Raw genomic sequence first — 18,453 nt, forward strand, 5'->3', positions numbered from 1 at the left:
CAAAGTATCCCAGTTCGTCGTCGATTTTGATTTTTCTTCGGAGGGGGCAATTGACACGTCCTTTCCCATTGCACAAATATTTATTGTTAATATTTATTGTTATTAATTATCGTTTCTTGTGCAAATGTTTATTGTTCTTTAATATTAATTTCTGTAATTTACCTATCACTGATAATGTCAGGATAGTGATTAACCTGTATATAATTATCTTGTTAAGAGCTGCTGCCATGGCAATTACGAGTGTCTTTTGTCTTGGCTTAGGAGTTCGGGCTTCAAGTGAAAATAAGAGTGGTTAAGTTGAATTGTAAGAAGCTGTTATTTCTTTGACTGAAGTGGATTTTATGCACATAAGTATTTATTTTGCTAAGACGTAAAATATAATTATTTTCTCTTAGCGAAAACTTGAATTTGATTTGTTTTGACCAACGAACGAAGAGAGATATTACCCCATACCCTGAGAGGCATCACGTGTATGCTTTCGAGTCTTTCATGTGAACTTATTATTTGTTCTTTTACTTAAATCATGTTCTTTTGACTAAAGAACGTGTCAAGTGTTGTTGACACCGGGTAAGTGAATAGTAAATTAAGTATTTATTTAATGCCTTTTTAACAATAGACACATAAGTAAATAGAGTTGGTAAAATTATTTGCTTGCTACACGACGAAATTATATATTTTCAAGCAAGGAGAGCGAGAGAGAGACAGCAAAATTGTGCACGTTGAAGATATGCTTAAGTGAGGTTCTGAATAAAATCTTTAGAACACAACGTTCCCTTCCTCTTACAAGAAATTTAGAACTAATATTGTTAGACATGTGTTTGTAATAACAATCCTATTGTATTGGAGGTTATACATGGTACCATATCTTACTACTTTGAACTTTAACATTTTCAATTATATCGGCAAAAAATAATAATTTAATTCTTTATTTGTTGCTATCCGAAATAACCTTTTAAATATTTGGTTAATGTAATTATAACAAACCACCATTCTTCACAGATTTTTCACCCTCTATCAGGAGAGAACTATGCGTACATCTGAGAAAGAATACTTCAGGCAAGAAACTGAATTTCGTTCGAGTTCTAGACTTCGCGTATCATAGCATAGGCTCAACCTTTTTCAACTCACTGTAGTGAAGCAAGAATGCATTTTTGCAAAGGAAAAGTAGCTTTTACGCCCGATAAATATCTTACGTATGAAGTTTTGGAAACTGCAAAAATAGCATGGATGATGTATAAAGAAATTCTGCTTAATTGAAAGATTAAAAGAAATGCCAATGTGCAATGTTGTATAACGAACAGTATGGAATAAAGAACAAGTTATTCTATTATTATGTACATATTACCTGCATTTCCAGTTTCATTATAAAATATATATCTTTTAAATCCAAAGGTGTTTGCAGAAAAATTAAAATATGAATATATTTTTCAATCCAATGTTTCAACTTGTCTTGATTGATAATAGAAACTATTATCTGTGAATGATGATAGAAGAAAAAATATCATATCTTTTTTATTTTAGAGGCGGACTCAAAAAAAAATTCATATCATTTCATATCACCTTTTATTCATTTTTATATTATTGTCTTCTTCATCTATTTTATTTCTTCATATTACAGGTCAGTTTACGCTTGGATCTGGTAAGCAAAGTTGGTGATTTACCAAAAGAAGACAAAATGTGTAATTAACTGTATCTATAACATAATGAGTTCATTGAGATATACTAGTTGACATTAAAAGTAGCGGTGGGAAAAAAATTAGACATGAACAGTTATCGATGGTAGTATCCAACTGTATGTCTGTCCGTCCGTCTGTCCGTGTTAACTATCACAGTAACTTAAAAACTATAGAACCAACGGAGACATAATATGCTGGACTAAGAGACCTACCATATTACACATCAATATAAAATGAACAAACTCTCATGTCTCACCGTTACAAGCGACAGTCGATAATAAAAACTATGTATCGATATCTGGTTACTAAAATGTGGTCACTAACAATGATATATTAATGATATATTATACTGTACTTGAAAGTCTCTTCCTAGCCTGCGTTGTGTACAGAAAGAGTTGATATCTGACGGATGGAACTCCACACTTCGGCCAAGGTCGTCGCTGATGCGGTCTTCTGCAGCGTGGGAATCGTGCTTTCCTCAGCTTTGCAGCGAACGGTAACTTCGGAGTATCTGCCGGGCAGCAGCTTCATATCGTAGTGCCCCTAGATCTTCGTGTAATCTCGCTGGTTGGCCGGAGTGGGTTTTTCTTTGTCTGCCAGGGGCATGTGGTCGTTCTGTAGTTTGGGCTCCTTTGCATTTTTTCCTTGTCTGGGGTGGTTTGTCTGGTTGCGTCTTGGGGGGGGCTTGGTACAGGTTTTCCTGGTATATAGTTTCTAAGGGGGTGACTCTGGTATGGGTTGTTCTGCTGTAGCCTCTCTGGGGTGGATTGCCCTTCTGGTCTCATCTGGGTGGTTGTTCTCGTCTGCAGGGTTGTCGTCCGGGGTAGTTCCTCTTATCTGTGGCGCTTCGCCATTCGGTGGTCAGGTGTCCGTGCTCATCGGAGAGGGGGGGGGGGAATTCATGGAAGGAGGTTCTTATTTATGATAGCCGTTGAGAGTAGGCTAGTGTGTACGGAGTGAGTTGTTGTATGGTGGTTTGGGATGCAGTATCCTTGTGGGGATGGTGGTCGGGAGTTACTTGGTGAAGGTGTGTGTGGATGGGGACCCTGGTGGATTGGAGGCAAGATCGACCTTGTAGGAGGCGGCGGGGGTGGAACTGGGGGCCGAATTTGCTTGTTTCAGATGGGGTATGCTACAATAATGTTGTGTTTTCGGCTGGGTGGGGGCGGTTTTTTTTTTTTTTTTTTTTTTTTTTTTCGGAAGCATGATGGACAGCAGCATGTGCATAATTTGTAACGTGTGTGTGGTAGGCAGAGAGTAATTAAGATAGCGAATAGAATGATGCGTACAATGAAGCATGTCCGGGATATTATGAAAAAAATATTTTATGGTCGAAGGCGTCTGTTTTGCGCAGGCATAGAAAAAAGGGGATGATATGAAACACTTTGTGTTGATATAGTAGATAGAGGGTGATAATAGATTGCCAGATATGAAGGAGGAAGGGGGTCTTGGTTTGTATTTTAAAGGTCTTATATTGAGTTATGTTGAGGTGGAGAATGTGCCAAGTCCAGTCGGGATGGTATAATTTGATTGCATTTAGAGTAGGAGAAATTTTATAGTGGTCATTTATTTAGAAGTTTAAATTGTTGGCCGTTGCAGCTGGGAGTACGTGAATTCATCATTGTGTGGCTGAGGGTTCGAGTCCACAAGGCTAAGTAGGATGTATTCGAATTTCCTTGGTGATTTTTACATCTGTGCTAAATGCTACGTGAAGCATAATAGCCCCATGTTCTTTATATGTCAAAATGTTTATATTGCTAAAGGTGCCGTTGGCGTATTTTAAAGTTGTTGGGGGAGCTGGGGTGTTGATTATTAAAATTAGTAATTAAAATGAGTATAATGTGAGTAATGGCGCAGGGGTCCATTGTGTCTTCTACAGTTGCTTTTTTTTTTGGAAAAGCAGTAGTTTTTTCCGTGGGATGGTAATAGACAGAACTTTTGCATGTGGATGTGTGCGGCAATTCTCAAGATCCGTTCCAGTTATTATTACAATGTTTTCATTAAAATCTATAGCAATATACCAGGTTGAGTCAAATGATTTTCCGTTCGTTCACATTGAAACAGTGGAACCGGTGAAAATTCCTGGAAAGCTAAGCAAACAGCTCGCGGTGGGCACATGATTTGCACACCACCTGGTACATCCATTCAAAAAGGCACAACACATTTCAACAAGACACAGTGCAATTTCGGCGGTTCGTGATGGAGGTAGACAAATTAGCCGTGCTTATCTTCTTACGACATTATTGGAAAAAAATGTGTGAAACCTGCGAGTGCTGCTAGGGAAATATGTGTGGTGGAAGGTGAGGGAGCAGGTAATATTAGGACAGCACAGAAATGGCAAAAGCCGTGTTCTCGTCTGGGGACATGGGTGTGGAAGACAAACCCCGATGTGGGAGACTGGATTCCATGAATGCAGATGACCTGCTACAGCACATGGCAGCCGATGCAAGCGTCAGTACACGGCAAGTGGCACGACAGGTTGGATCGTCCCAAAGCACCATGATTCGCTCTCTTCACCAAATGGGTTTTGCCTCTCGATGGCCTCGACTTGTGTTTCACGAGTTGACACCACAATAGATTGAATGACTAGTCTCCATCTGTGATCAATTGCTTCAAAATCAACGGGACGACAGGTTTTTGCATTGAATTGTCCAAGGTGACGAAAAGTAGAACTTCCCACGAAATTCTGCCAGTGATATGCAGTGGTTGCAGCACCGCAAGGTGCAATGAAACTTCTTCAACGAGGACGGTATGAAAGTAAGGTCATGTTGGCATATGGTGGAATATTGTTGGTCCAGTGCTCTGGAACTTGTACCAGATGGTCGTGTTGTCGATAACAAATTTTACGTTATACAATTGCATCGGGTCCATAATGCTATGTTCCAGAAGTACCCATCATTGTTGGATCAGAAGAGAGCTTTGTTGGAGGTCAATAACGCCCAATTCCACCGTTCACACTTTTTTTTTACCCAGAAAAAGCAGGAATTGAAGTTGTACTTGCATTTGACAGCATTCAGATAGAATAAAGCGCTGCAATAACAATTGCTTCAAATATATTTTCTCATTCAGAAACCATTAAAGAAATGTTTGTTCACCATAACTGAAACAAGAAAGTGTTTCATGTTCATTAATAATTTCTGTTTCGAGATCTCAATCTTCTTACTTTCATATTCGATCGGAAGGGGTATTCCTAGGCATAATTCTCTCGCTAGTCTCAATTTCTTTATTTCTAGAAATAATTAGTTTCAATTTTTTTAATTCCTTATGTCGTAATTTTAAATTATATACAGATGGCTAATAATAATTATAATAATGAAAATTTGTTTTTTAGCTCCACAAGCGGGAGCCCAAGCAGTACTAGGTAAGTGGATTTCATTCACATCATGGAAATTAATATTAGAATAACTACTCCTATCGTTTAGCGCCTTTGGAATCATTTTTACTATGAGGTATAATGTATACTTCTGGACAAAATACTTTTTGACAAAATTGCAATCACTTTATACGTCACTATTGTTTTCTACTATTTACAACTCCATGATAATAAATGCTCATACTTGAGAAAGAAATAGATAGATGCTGATTGGAACTAATACAGTATATTTTTAGCCATGTCTATTTATACAGATCACTGTGCTCTTCGGCGTTGATAAAATTAAAGTTTACTCGATCAAAGTGTGTTTTTATTCCCTGATTATTAATAATAAGAATTGAATAATTTCATTCAAGTAAAGAATACTTTTACTTCTCACAGACTTATTTTATCGTTCAGTGTAATAGGAAAATGAAATTTGAATATTTTATGAATTTCACGAATCTTTACTCATCACAATTTTTATAAATATATATATCTATATATATATATATTCGTGAGCGTGACAGAAATTGGAGGACGTAGATAACAATTACCAAATAAATAATCAGAAATTTTACAGAGAAGATGAATATGCTCCTCGCACAATTCCTTCTACTCCTCAGTATAGAATGAAAGATGAAATGTTTGACTATTATGATTTAGGAAACAAGTAGATACATTTTGGCATCGTAAATAAACGATCATATACACCATAGACAGTTTAAATTGTTGGCCGATGCAGCGGGGAGTACGTGAATTCATCGTTGTGTGGCTGAGGGTTCGAGTCCACAAGGCTAAGTAGGATGTATTCGAACTTCCTTGGTGATTTCTACATCTGTGCTAGATGCAACGTGAAGCATTATAGCCCCATGTTCTTTATATGTCAAAATGTTTATATTGCTAAAGGTGCCGTTGGCGTATTTTAAAGTTGTTGGGGGAGCTGGGGTGTTGATTATTAAAATTAGTAATTAGAATTAGTATAATGTGAACAATGGCAAACATATGCGCAGGGGTCCATTGTGTCTTCTACAGTTGCTTTTTTTTTTTTTGGAAAAGCAGTAGTTTTGTCCGTGGGATGGTAATAGACAGAACTTTTGCATGTGGATGTGTGTGGCAATTCTCAAGATCCGTTCCAGTTATTATTACAATGTTTTCATTAAAATCTATAGCAATATACCAGGTTGAGTCAAATGATTTTCCGTTCGTTCACATTGAAACAGTGGAACCGGTGAAAATTCCTGGAAAGCTAAGCAAACAGCTCGCGGTGGGCACATGATTTGCACACCACCTGGTACATCCATTCAAAAAGGCACAACACATTTCAACAAGACACAGTGCAATTTCGGCGGTTCGTGATGGAGGTTGACAAATTAGCCGTGCTTATCTTCTTACGACATTATTGGGAAAAAATGTGTGAAACCTGCGAGTGCTGCTAGGGAAATATGTGTGGTGGAAGGTGAGGGAGCAGGTAATATTAGGACAGCACAGAAATGGCAAAAGCCGTGTTCTCGTCTGGGGACATGGGTGTGGAAGACAAACCCCGATGTGGGAGACTGGATTCTATGAATGCAGATGACCTGCTACAGCACATGGCAGCCGATGCAAGCGTCAGTACACGGCAAGTGGCACGACATGTTGGATCGTCCCAAAGCACCATGATTCGCTCTCTTCACCAAATTGGTTTTGCCTCTCGATGGCCTCGACTTGTGTTTCACGAGTTGACACCACAATAGATTGAATGACTAGTCTCCATCTGTGATCAATTGCTTCAAAATCGACGGGACGACAGGTTTTTGCATTGAATTGTCCAAGGTGACGAAAAGCAGAACTTCCCACGAAATTCTGCCAGTGGTTTGCAGTGGTTGCAGCCACCGCAATGTGCAATGAAACTTCTTCAACGAGGACGGTTTGCAAGGAAGGTCATGTTGTGCATATGGTGGAACATCGTTTGTCCAGTGTTCTGGAACTTGTAGCAGATGGTCGTGGTGTCGATGACAAATTTTACGTTATACAATTGCATCGGGTCCATAATGCTATGTTCCAGAAGTATCCATCATCGTTGGATCAGAAGAGAGCCTTGTTGGAGGTCCATTACGCCAAATTCCACCATTCACACTTTTTTTACCCAGAAAAAGCAGTACTTGGAGGGAATTGAAGTGTTATCTCATTCCCCTTACAGCCCTGATCTTGTGCCATCAAATTTTGAAACCATTCTGAGACACTAAGTGACCAAGATCAGGGACTTCAGTGTAACAGAAGATCCATTTCTTTGTAGATAGTTTTAATTTTGCTTGTCTTAGCCTGATGAGTACACATTATATTAAACTCAGCATAGAATGTAGGTCATTACTGTATAGGATGATGTCATCCGTGTATCATTATTAGCTCTGAGCTATCAGTAGACCCTTAAAGCTAGCCCGGCGACTAAGTTCATAATTTGCGAGCTAGTTTTGAGGTTCTGGTGCATTAATTCGAATTCGAAGCTACCGATGCCGCTGATTGGGAATTCTGTCATTCTTTTTGAGCATTCTGAAAGTTGTACTTGCATTTGACAGCATTCAGATAGAATAAAGCGCTGCAATAACAATTGCTTCAAATATATATTTTCTCATTCAGAAACTATTAAAGAAATGTTTGTTCACCAGAACTGAAAGAAGAAAGTGTTTCATGTTCATTAATAATTTGTCTCGAGATCTCAATTTTCTTACTTTCATATTCGATAGGAAGGGGTATTGCTAGGCATAATTCTCTCGCTAGTCTCAATTTCTTTATTTCTAGAAATAATTAGTTTCAATTTTTTTTAAAATTCCTTATGTCGTGATTTTAAATTATATACAGATGGCCAATAATAATTAGAATAATGAAAATGTGTTTTTTAGCTCCACAAGCGGGAGCCCAAGCAGTACTAGGTAAGTGGATTTCATTCACATCATGGAAATTAATATTAGAATAACTACTCCTAACGTTTAGCGCCTTTGGAATCATTTTTACTATGAGGTATAATGTATACTTCTGGACAAAATACTGGTAGACAAAATATGCAATCACTTAATACGTCACTATTGTTTTCTACTATTTACAACTCCATGATAATAAATGCTCATACTTGAGAAAGAAATAGATAGGTGCTGATTGGAACTAATACAGTATATTTTTAGCCATGTCTATTTATACAGATCACTGTTCTCTTCGGCGTTGATAAAATTAAAGTTTACTCGATCAAAGTGTGTTTATATTCCCTGATTATTAATAATAAGAATTGAATAATTTCATTCAAGTAAAGAATACTTTTACTTCTCACAGACTTATTTTATCGTTCAGTGTAATAGGAAAATGAAATTTGAATATTTTATGAATTTCACGAATCTTTACTCATCACAATTTTTATAAATATATATATATATATATATATATATATATATATATATATATATATATATATATTCGTGAGCGTGACAGAAATTGGAGGACGTAGATAACAATTACCAAATAAATAATCAGAAATTTTACAGAGAAGATGAATATGCTCCTCGCACAATTCCTTCTACTCATCAGTATAGAATGAAAGATGAAATGTTTGACTATTATGATTTAGGAAACAAGTAGATACATTTTGGTATCGTAATTAAACGATCATATACACCATAGACAGTTCTATGCATTTTGTATAATACTTGTGGATTACATGAACAATTCTTAAATGTTTATTCTTCATTAAATTGTATTTTTTTTATGATTTCAAAAATTATGAAATTATAAAAAATAAATTCCTTGAATTGGTTGTGTTATTACGTATGCAATAAGTCAATTGATTCTCTTTATAGCCTCAGGAATAGCTACGGATTTAGAATGTAAGTGATGGAAAGGTGGAAACATTTTATTAACTTAGCGAAATTATGTGTTATATATAGTATTTCCATGTATTGTACAGATTTGAAAAAGTTCAAATGAATACTACCAAAGGAAAAATAATTCAAAATTATCTAAATTAAATTATTTAAAGACTGAAAAGAAATAAATTACAGAAATCAAATTGTATTTGTATTCCAGCTCTGTGTGTGTTTATACTTTGAGTTTTGTTTTAAGTCCACTTTATACATAGATAGGTTGATCCATGTATGTTGTAAACATACAGTTTAAAGTGGGGTCCGAACCACTCTGTGCCCACACAAGGTATCGAACCCGGGAACCATTTATTACAAGGCGACGACGTTAACATTCCGACATCGGCGAGGGCCAGTGTTTATGCATAACTTACACTCGTAGCAAAATCAAGGTAGTCAATTTGAAAACAGTATCGAAATACTCGGAGAATTGAAGAAAATGACCTCCTCAGGTACCAATCATTTTATGAAGCCACTGAGTGCTTGGGGAGGGGGGCGGGTGGAGGGTCATAATTGCCTCCGCACGTTTGGAGTATACTCAAGGCAGTCGCCATTCGTTTTGACAGTCGAAGGACAGGACATTGTAGCGTTTGTTTTAAAATATACAAATGTTCTAGTGCATTGAGGATAATTACTCCTGGGTCCCACCGTAGGCCCTCTGGAGCAGATCCTTTTTTGATGACTTGGAGTTGTTAAATTACTGGGAGCTCTTTCGAATTGCGAAGAGCAGTGCTTGCTCTCTGAAAGCATAAAACTTATAGACATACTACGTCAAATTAAAATTCAATGTGTCTATGCATGCTTACCACGCCAGCAAGTTTACAAATAGAGGAGGAAGTTTTACAATGGCTTCAGTCCGCACGCAGATGGGTGGAAAGACCTTCGCGGTGGCTCACATGTTGCTGCACAATGATTCCAAATATTCATCTTCTTGAGGTTTACAGGCACTACTCAGACTTGAAAATATATGTGAATCAGCAATGGGTCTACGCTAAAATGCAGCAAAGTTGTGCAACCTTATTTGCAGAAATCTACGTAATAGATAAAAACAATAAAAGTTTTCATTGGACAGGGAGACCCTGAGAAAAGTTGCTTCTGTTCCCACTCACCCTTATTATCCTCTGTCTCTCACGAACTTTCAATTTCATCAAATCTTCCCTTAAATTAATTTCATAATCAAATTTGCTTTATTTATTCCGTCTTCCTTACATTGTTATAATGTCCATATTTCTCTCGCAGCCATGTTTCATTCTTACTTTCTATCACTCTCTCACTGTCCTTCAGCCACCCACTTTATACTTCTCCCCTTAGACAAACGTGTATGTGTTTATTGTTTTTGGATACTTTCCCAGGGTCGACAAACGACGTGGATACGTCCCTTGTGTTCCCATTCTAAATGTTCCTACAAATTGAAAAATCATTATGATCTGTTTAATCCTATGAAATTAAAAGAGCCAGCATACAAGTGAGAAAATTTGGGAATATATCAAACAGGCATTGATTTATTTATGTCTTCAGAAGGTTTCTCTGGGTGTTAATATTCTAGAACTTGAATAGTAATAAGCACACAAGTGATATTTTGAAACGGTCGTATGTGACCCTGACTCAGGACTAATCAAAATGTAAGAATTGAAGTAATTCATTACTAAAACAAAGATACTTAATTCTAATAATTCTGTTGTTTAGAAATATGTCAATTCCGGATAAGGTAGCTAGCGAATAATTGAATTCAATAATAGAAAAACATGATATCAATTGCATTTATGACAAATCAAATATTTCAACATAAACTTATAACCCATATGTTGGTATTTATCGCAAATAGCATGGAATTGGAATCAGAAGAGAAGTCCTGCAATTTTCCATTAATGCCAGATTCTTAAGTCCACCAGTGTTTTAGAGTGCTAATATTTGAAACTAATATTAATATGTGTAAATTATCAACCTATTTGTTGTTCCTTCCAGACGGGTACTATTCATCAACTTTCAGCACAAGCTATGAACTAAAAGCGTGAAATTTTAAAGATTTGAAGTGTGTTTTATTACACTGAATTTCACGGATAATGTTTCACATGCTTTAATTTTTATTTGAGACGTTTTGAAACTTTGAACATTATTTAATATGAGCATGTACCCGTTACTAAGTCTTGTCAAACCCTACGCATTGTTACTGTCTTTTCAGAACAAACAAATAATAAGAGTAAGTATGTTAATTTTACAGTGCATGAAATACTTTCAAGAATAAACAAGAAATGAGAAGATTTAATGCATATTAATGTTGCATGTTAAATCCTTAAGAGTACTTTAACAAAATGTAGGGAAACAACAGAATACTCTTTCAATTTGCAGAAATCCGTTTCACGTTTCATCATAAAGAGAAAATTTATTCTTACATACTTCAGATGACACTAACGTTTCTTGTATCTATTATGTTATATTCGACGTGCATTATATTGTTACTTATACTTACCTTTTTACATTTTAGTGCAGCGTAGTTGGAGGCACAGCATTCTATCACCGTTGATTACACTATTATCTATGCACGTACACAATGTATGAAGAGTTGATACAATAAAGAGATTGAGCATTTTAAAACATTCTTATTATGTTACTTTTTTATGACAAAGAACGCAAGCAACATGTTAAAATTTGAGAAAAAAGTATTGCGTTTCGATTATACTTTAAACATTATACAGGGTGGCCCGTAAGTCCCTACCCATTCATGTATCTTATGTATAGTGTAGGCTATATAGTTTTCTGTGTGCTGTTGCCCGTACAATTACGCGATGCCATCCATGTTCTGTGAGACATTTTCCGCACGTAGCAGTTCCCATCCATATGTAATTATATAATGTTATGTTATTATTCTTCTGTTCGTCTCATTATGCCCTCTGTGTGCGTGAATATCTCAATGATACTTTTCCTAACAAATAGATAGGTCGTGGTTCTGAAATATCTCCGGCGCCTATGAAATGGCCCGCAAGATGTCCAGACTTGACAACGTGTGATAGCTCTCTTTGGGGATACATAAAGGACATTTTGTTGAAATAACGTTATAATTCCAATGATGAGTTGAGGGCAGCTGTTACAGCGGCATTTGGAACAATAATACCTGATATGTTGCAAAAAATGCGTCACAGAACATGGAGTTGCATTCTTTATGTAGTTTACAACTTCAATAATTTATAATTATTTATTGGAACCACATACAGACTTGGATTATATGTCATTATGCAGCAAAACACTTCACGTTTTTTATTAGAAATCTGTTATGGTTCAATGTGTGCACCGTTGGTCATCCTGGACACATCCCAACGAAAGTCAATTTCCTGCCAAACATTAACCAGCATTTCAGGGGTAACATTAGCGATGGCTGTTGTGATGCGATCTTGAAGTTCATGAAGATTATGAGGTAGGGGAGGTGTATACAACCTATCTTTCACAACCCCCCCCCAAAAAAAAAATCGAGTGGAGTGTAATCTGGAGACCGTGGTGGCCAGGCAATTGGTCCACCACGACCTATCCACTTGTCTGGGAAACGATGATCAAGGAATTCCCTTACCTCTGTCAGGTAGTGTGGCGGGGCGCCATCTTGTTGCCACCATATGCGCCCATCATGGTCATATTCATCCAACTGTGGAAGAAGGAAGTTCTGAAGCATATCCAGATAGACTTTGCAGGTGATGGTGCTCTCAGCAAAGTCGCCATTTTCAACGATAGACCGGCGGCGCCGCATGTGATCAACTCCGTAACTACACACTACGTGAGTCAAAACGTGAAGTGTTTTGCTGCATAATGACATATATACCAAGTCTGTATGTGGTTCCAATAAATAACTATAATTTATTGAAGTTGTAAACTACATAAAGAATCACCCTGTATTATGCAGCGAGAATGAAGGACAGCACACAGCTACACTGGACACGTATAATATGTGAGCGGGTAGGGACTTATGGGCCACATTATAGAGTGTGGAAGATAATATGTGGTGAAAAGCTTAATGTTTTATACAGTATCTATGAGTATTACCGCTAAAATTGTCCATGGTTATTTTCATTAATATTTATCCTACATTCTATGTGCTTATATGCGATGGATTTACTGTATATGTAAACTGGTGCTGAAGTTGTCAACAGCTTGTTTTGAGTTTTCTTTTAATTCTTGAAGCTCTTAATGGGTCGAATAAAGAGCACGAACATGGTGATGGACAATTTGCACGGTAATACTCATGGATCCCACTGTATTTGTCCTTAATTATGTCTACGTTTACAAGTAAGTTCACGTCCAGATGTGTTCGCAAAGACGAAGTAAGAAGGAAAGGGCATTTCGACCAATAATGAAACATTATTCGCCATGACAGTACGATTTTTCCACGCAATAATGTAAATTATCCGAGTTTCTTCAACTGGGTCATTCTCAAGGCAACAAGAATGTTGGGGACAGTCAGTCACTGGTTGTTGCTTTTGATCCTATTAAGTGAGAGGTGGGGTGGAGGTTTGAAAGAAGTATCTACATTGAAAGTTTCATTTTTTATCCATCAATGTTCTGATGTACACTCTTACAATATCCTTACACGATTGTACATACTTAAAAGTGAATGAGGTGTAACGATTTCTTCACAAGCATACATCTGGACTATTGTATTTTACATTAGGTGTTATGATTAATTGTCTGTTGAGATGGTAATAATAAATTCACAAAAAGTACACTCTCCACAAAACAGATGATAAATGAATCAGTATGACTTTTCCACTTTTTTATGCTCATCGCATTTATTCTGAATATTGTGACATAATCTTGATTTGCACGGTTAATTTTAATCTTGCTGATAAACTTAATAATAATATTAAAGACCGTCGTCGCCTTGTAATCAAGTGGTACCGGGTTCGATACCCGGTGGAGGCCATGGCACGGTAGTTCGGATCCCCCTTTAAACTGTAGGCCCAGTCCCGATTAGCCTAACTGTGCATAAAATGGACTTAATACACAAATTAAAATCTAAAATCAAATCTTTTGTCTGAAGAATATCATTAAACGACAAACAACAATAAAATAGGTAGTTGTTATTGCTATTTGCAATCTTTAGAACTAAGTACACGGTTGTTATTAGTTTTCCCCTATTTGTGATAATGTGTAAACATACTCACCTACCCTAATTGATTTTAAGTTGCCATAGTAAATATATTTGTTCATGAAGATAGAAGTATGAATCAATATTGTTAAAATTTCAAATCTAGTTTTGTGAAAAGTGCTGTGAATTTGGTATTGATACGAACTCCATGATCATACAGTTATTTATAAATTCCATAAATCTTGGAATTATTAATGGTGAACAGAAATTAATTAATATTATGCATATCGTCAAGTCTCATGTTTGAGATTTCTTTGGTGTTCAAATTATACAATATGCAAATAAAATTCATATTAAATTTATCCTCGTGTTCAAATTCTGCACGGATTATTTCCACTTATCAGATTAACCGTTCCTCTGTGTTGGGGAGATTTCACATCAAAGAGACACGCGACACGTGTCGTTTGAGTCTTTCACCATACGGAGTGCAACGTTGCTGCTAATTTACTCGTTCCCAAGCGACATGTGTCGTGTATCGCTTCGGTCTGAAATCTCCCTTAAACGTTATGAAACCATTTTGACACATAGAATGGTAAATATTGAATAAAATGTATTTCCGAATCAAAAATACTGATTTGATTGCGCATTTTATTATAAGGTAATAATTCTACGACTGAGCCGATAGTGATGCCGATGTATCGAAAAGTATCGATTGGAATTTATTTGTCGATACAGGTCGATACTTTACCGCAATTTTGATCTTTCACGGGCTCCGCAAAAATTCCTCTCATCACTTCCGAGGGGAATTATAGAAACAAATTTATTTTGCACCAGTTTTGTGTGAAAAAAATGTGATAACATGTAATTTATTATTCTCATATAAATCATGAATACTTTAAAGCAAAAAATTAATAAATTTATGTGTATTAGTTGTTAATGTTAGTGTGCAATACTTACACGCTAATATTAATCAATGTTTTGATGAATATGGATGAATTTATATTTGCTCCAGGAATCTTTTTTCCAGATGAATTTAAATTCGGTCCTGGAACCTTTTCTCCAACTGAATGTAAATTCGGTCCAGGAACCTTCTTTCCGGATCAATTTAAATACGGTTCAGGAACCTTTTTTGAATGAAAGAATACGTACTTGAATCGAATTTAAATTTCGCGAAGAAAAAGCTTCCAGTTCATGCAGCGGAATTCAATAGAACCCATTAAAATTTATGGGTTGCTAGACCTTTAACAACACTGCTCTCTAGGTCTTGATAGCAATTAAGGTTGATATGTGCTTTCACGTACGTGAGAAGTACCCGTTGATTATTTTGGTGAAGTTGTAATGTTGCTTTTTACATCAAGGGATCTACCGAAAAGATGAACATGACTGAAGGCAAGGGGAATTGTCTTAAGACATTTGTATTTTGTATTATAAACTGGATCATAACAATATGACTCATGCTATCCATGGACGTCCGCAGGATTTCTTTCCAGGGAGGGGTAAGTAAGGTATTTTTCCAGGGGGGAGGAGAAAGGAGGCATATTTTCTCCTCTAATAGTGATGCCTTCTCAATGCTTCAGTCTGAAATTATCATGTTTCATCAACGCCCTTATAATAATTAACATAAATTACTGTGACAAATGATATGTATGAATTATATATATAATTTTCAGGTGGACATTCATTTCCCAGGGGGAGGCGTGGCCCCTTGTTCTCTCCCTTCCGGACGTCCATGATGCTATCTGAATTGAAACAATGATCGCATTGAGAATACGTAACGAGATGAGGAGGTAGTTTGGCGCCTCCCCAGTTGGTGTAGTGGTAACGTCGTCACTAGATACTCGGTGAAGATACATAGCAGTTCGGATTCAACTGTAGGTCCAGTCCCGATTAGCTTATTTTTAAAATTTCAATTTAAAATTTAGGGTGCGTCAACACTTAGGCTATTTTGAACCCGTCAGCCAGTTAGCTGAATTAAACTGTAACTAGTAACATGACTGTAACGTTGGAAGACTAAAATATTCTGAGTTAGGTTAGGTTAGGTTAGGTTAACAGAACTAAAATCTTAGATTATTCGGTTAAAAGCTGAGGTTGTAAACAGGCAATCAGCACACATAAGGACAAGACACAGGACAAAAGACAGATTTATACTGGCAGGGGCCAGTCGCCAGAGCCTTGTTCCCTGCAAAATGCAGTCCAGGGTTGCAAGATCAACCCCCTTTTGGGAGCTTCGCCTCGTCACTCGTTCGTTAAGTTTATAATCACCTCGGCTCCACACTCAGTAAGCTTCAGGGCTTGAGACTTATCGTCTCATAGTTCGGGTATACTCAATGAAAGTTAGTTCCAGCTTAACCAGTTTATTACTCTGGGTAAATGTATATATATATATATATCAGTGGCGACTCGTGACTTTTTCGGAGTGTAGGAAGAATGGTAAACCGAGGAAGGATAGAAAAATGCGTTCAATTACATTCACACGTATCGCTTGTACTATCCTTTGCCTATGCTCAAGGCAGGGCAAGGGGCCCTTGCTCCTCACTTTGAACTATGAAATATTTAAATGTGAACCTAATAAACCGACGAAAATAACATTAATGATATTTCAGATTTTTCAAGAATTTCGATTTTCTTCTCCCTCCCTGTCGTCGATTGGATTCACGATAACAAAAAGTGCTGCTAAAACTTCTTAATTATGCTAAATGTTTCTTGATTGTGCTACGATTTATTATTAATTAGTTTTTTCGGATAATCGTAATTCTGCATCTACTTTTCTAGAGTTTTCAACTTGCGTTACTTATTCTTAACAGTTATGTAATAGTATAAATTTTACCTCAAAATAGTATAGAATTGTGCAACAAACAACATGAGTTCAACATGGAACTTAAAAAGATTAGAGAAAATTATTTACCTCCAAATTTCCACCAATTTCCTAACATAAAATCTCCTGACGAACTAAATCGGACAGGATGAAAATATAGAAGATGGATTGTGAAATGGTTGTAAAAAAGCTTGCCGCTGGATCGGCATACTCCCTTTCGTTTGAAACATGTCCGCTGGTGAAGTAGAAATAAGATTTGGACATATTATTATTTCTATTTCCTGAAAACATATTCCATTGAATTTGATTTCTCCTCTCCCAGGGACTGGCGTTTGTAGATTTTACCATTATGTCAAAAGCAGGGTGCTAAGTGCCAACAAATATCAAACTGTGCTTGGTTTAGTACCATTTCGCAGGGATTGGCAACGCTGTTTGAGGAATAACGTACTGGTCCCTCAGTCCTCGCTGAACTTCCCCTTCCACCCCTCACCCATCTGTTTGTAGGATGACCACCGTGGTTCCTCAGCGAGCGGCAGAAAGCCTGTGGCCATCGTCTTTCGGATGCTGCTGGTGCGTGCGAAAGCAGTCAACTTTTGACAGTAGCTAATCTAGTCAATTGCGCTCATAATTTTATGACGCATTAAACTCCTAAAAAGTAGAGAACTCGAAAGAAGTACAAATGATCTGTTGGAAGTTCCTCACTTCCTACATGGACGAATCTCCCCTGATATATATCCACACGGAACGATGGACCAAATATATCCAAATGTAACACTGTCATTATGTCTCCCGATACAACCTCACTGCGCTGCACTTCGTCGATCCTGAAGATCCAAGATCGAAGCTCCTCTGCTTGAATTTTGGAAAGGGAGGACAGGGACCATTCAATTTTTCCTCTTTAGTGGTACCAGCGGGTAATAAGGGACCTTATGTTTCTTTAGAGCATCAATTTAAATGTTGCGTTAACATTCCTCTTCTGGAATACAACTGTGTTGGCATATAGGGGACAATAGGGCATCAATTTTGTGACTCAAGGAACATTTAAGCTGCCTTCCTATTAACCCAAGATTAATATCAAAGATCAAAATGAATTTATAGTTAAGGTTTATTTAACATTAAATACTTTAATTAATTATTTACTAATAGAGCTAAGCTAACTGCAGTAATTAATAAACTGCTTAATTGCCCTTAACGATGAACGTCATTCTTCGTGTAATCTACCTGGTAGGCCGAGGGATACTGCTATCCCTTGTTTCCGTTCTACCAGAGTAGGCCACACTGTAAAAAGCCCTCTTATATCCCTAAGCATCCGTGTGTTTCCAAATGCTGGGCTATTTTTGCGGGAGCAGAGCTCAACCAAGAGTCATCGTAGAACCAACAAATAGACTGACGGGCCGGGGCCGCGTTGCTGTTTATATACAATTCTGAGCGCAGCACCAGCGCCTCTTGTGGATACTCGAGAACTCTGAGAGCGCTGCTTAACAATGAGTGCCATCTATACCGGATAACAATAAAGTATTAACACAGTAACGCTCCCTAGAGGAAAACGATAGAACTACATTGTTTACCACGTATTGCAGTGAAATCGTATGAGAAGAGATAACATAATAGATAAGCTTACACAATGCCATTTTCAACAATGGCAAGAAAAA

This window comes from Lepisma saccharinum, chromosome 18, assembly GCF_977018435.1.
Source record: "Lepisma saccharinum chromosome 18, izLepSacc3.1, whole genome shotgun sequence".
NCBI classification, from domain to species: domain Eukaryota; kingdom Metazoa; phylum Arthropoda; class Insecta; order Zygentoma; family Lepismatidae; genus Lepisma; species Lepisma saccharinum.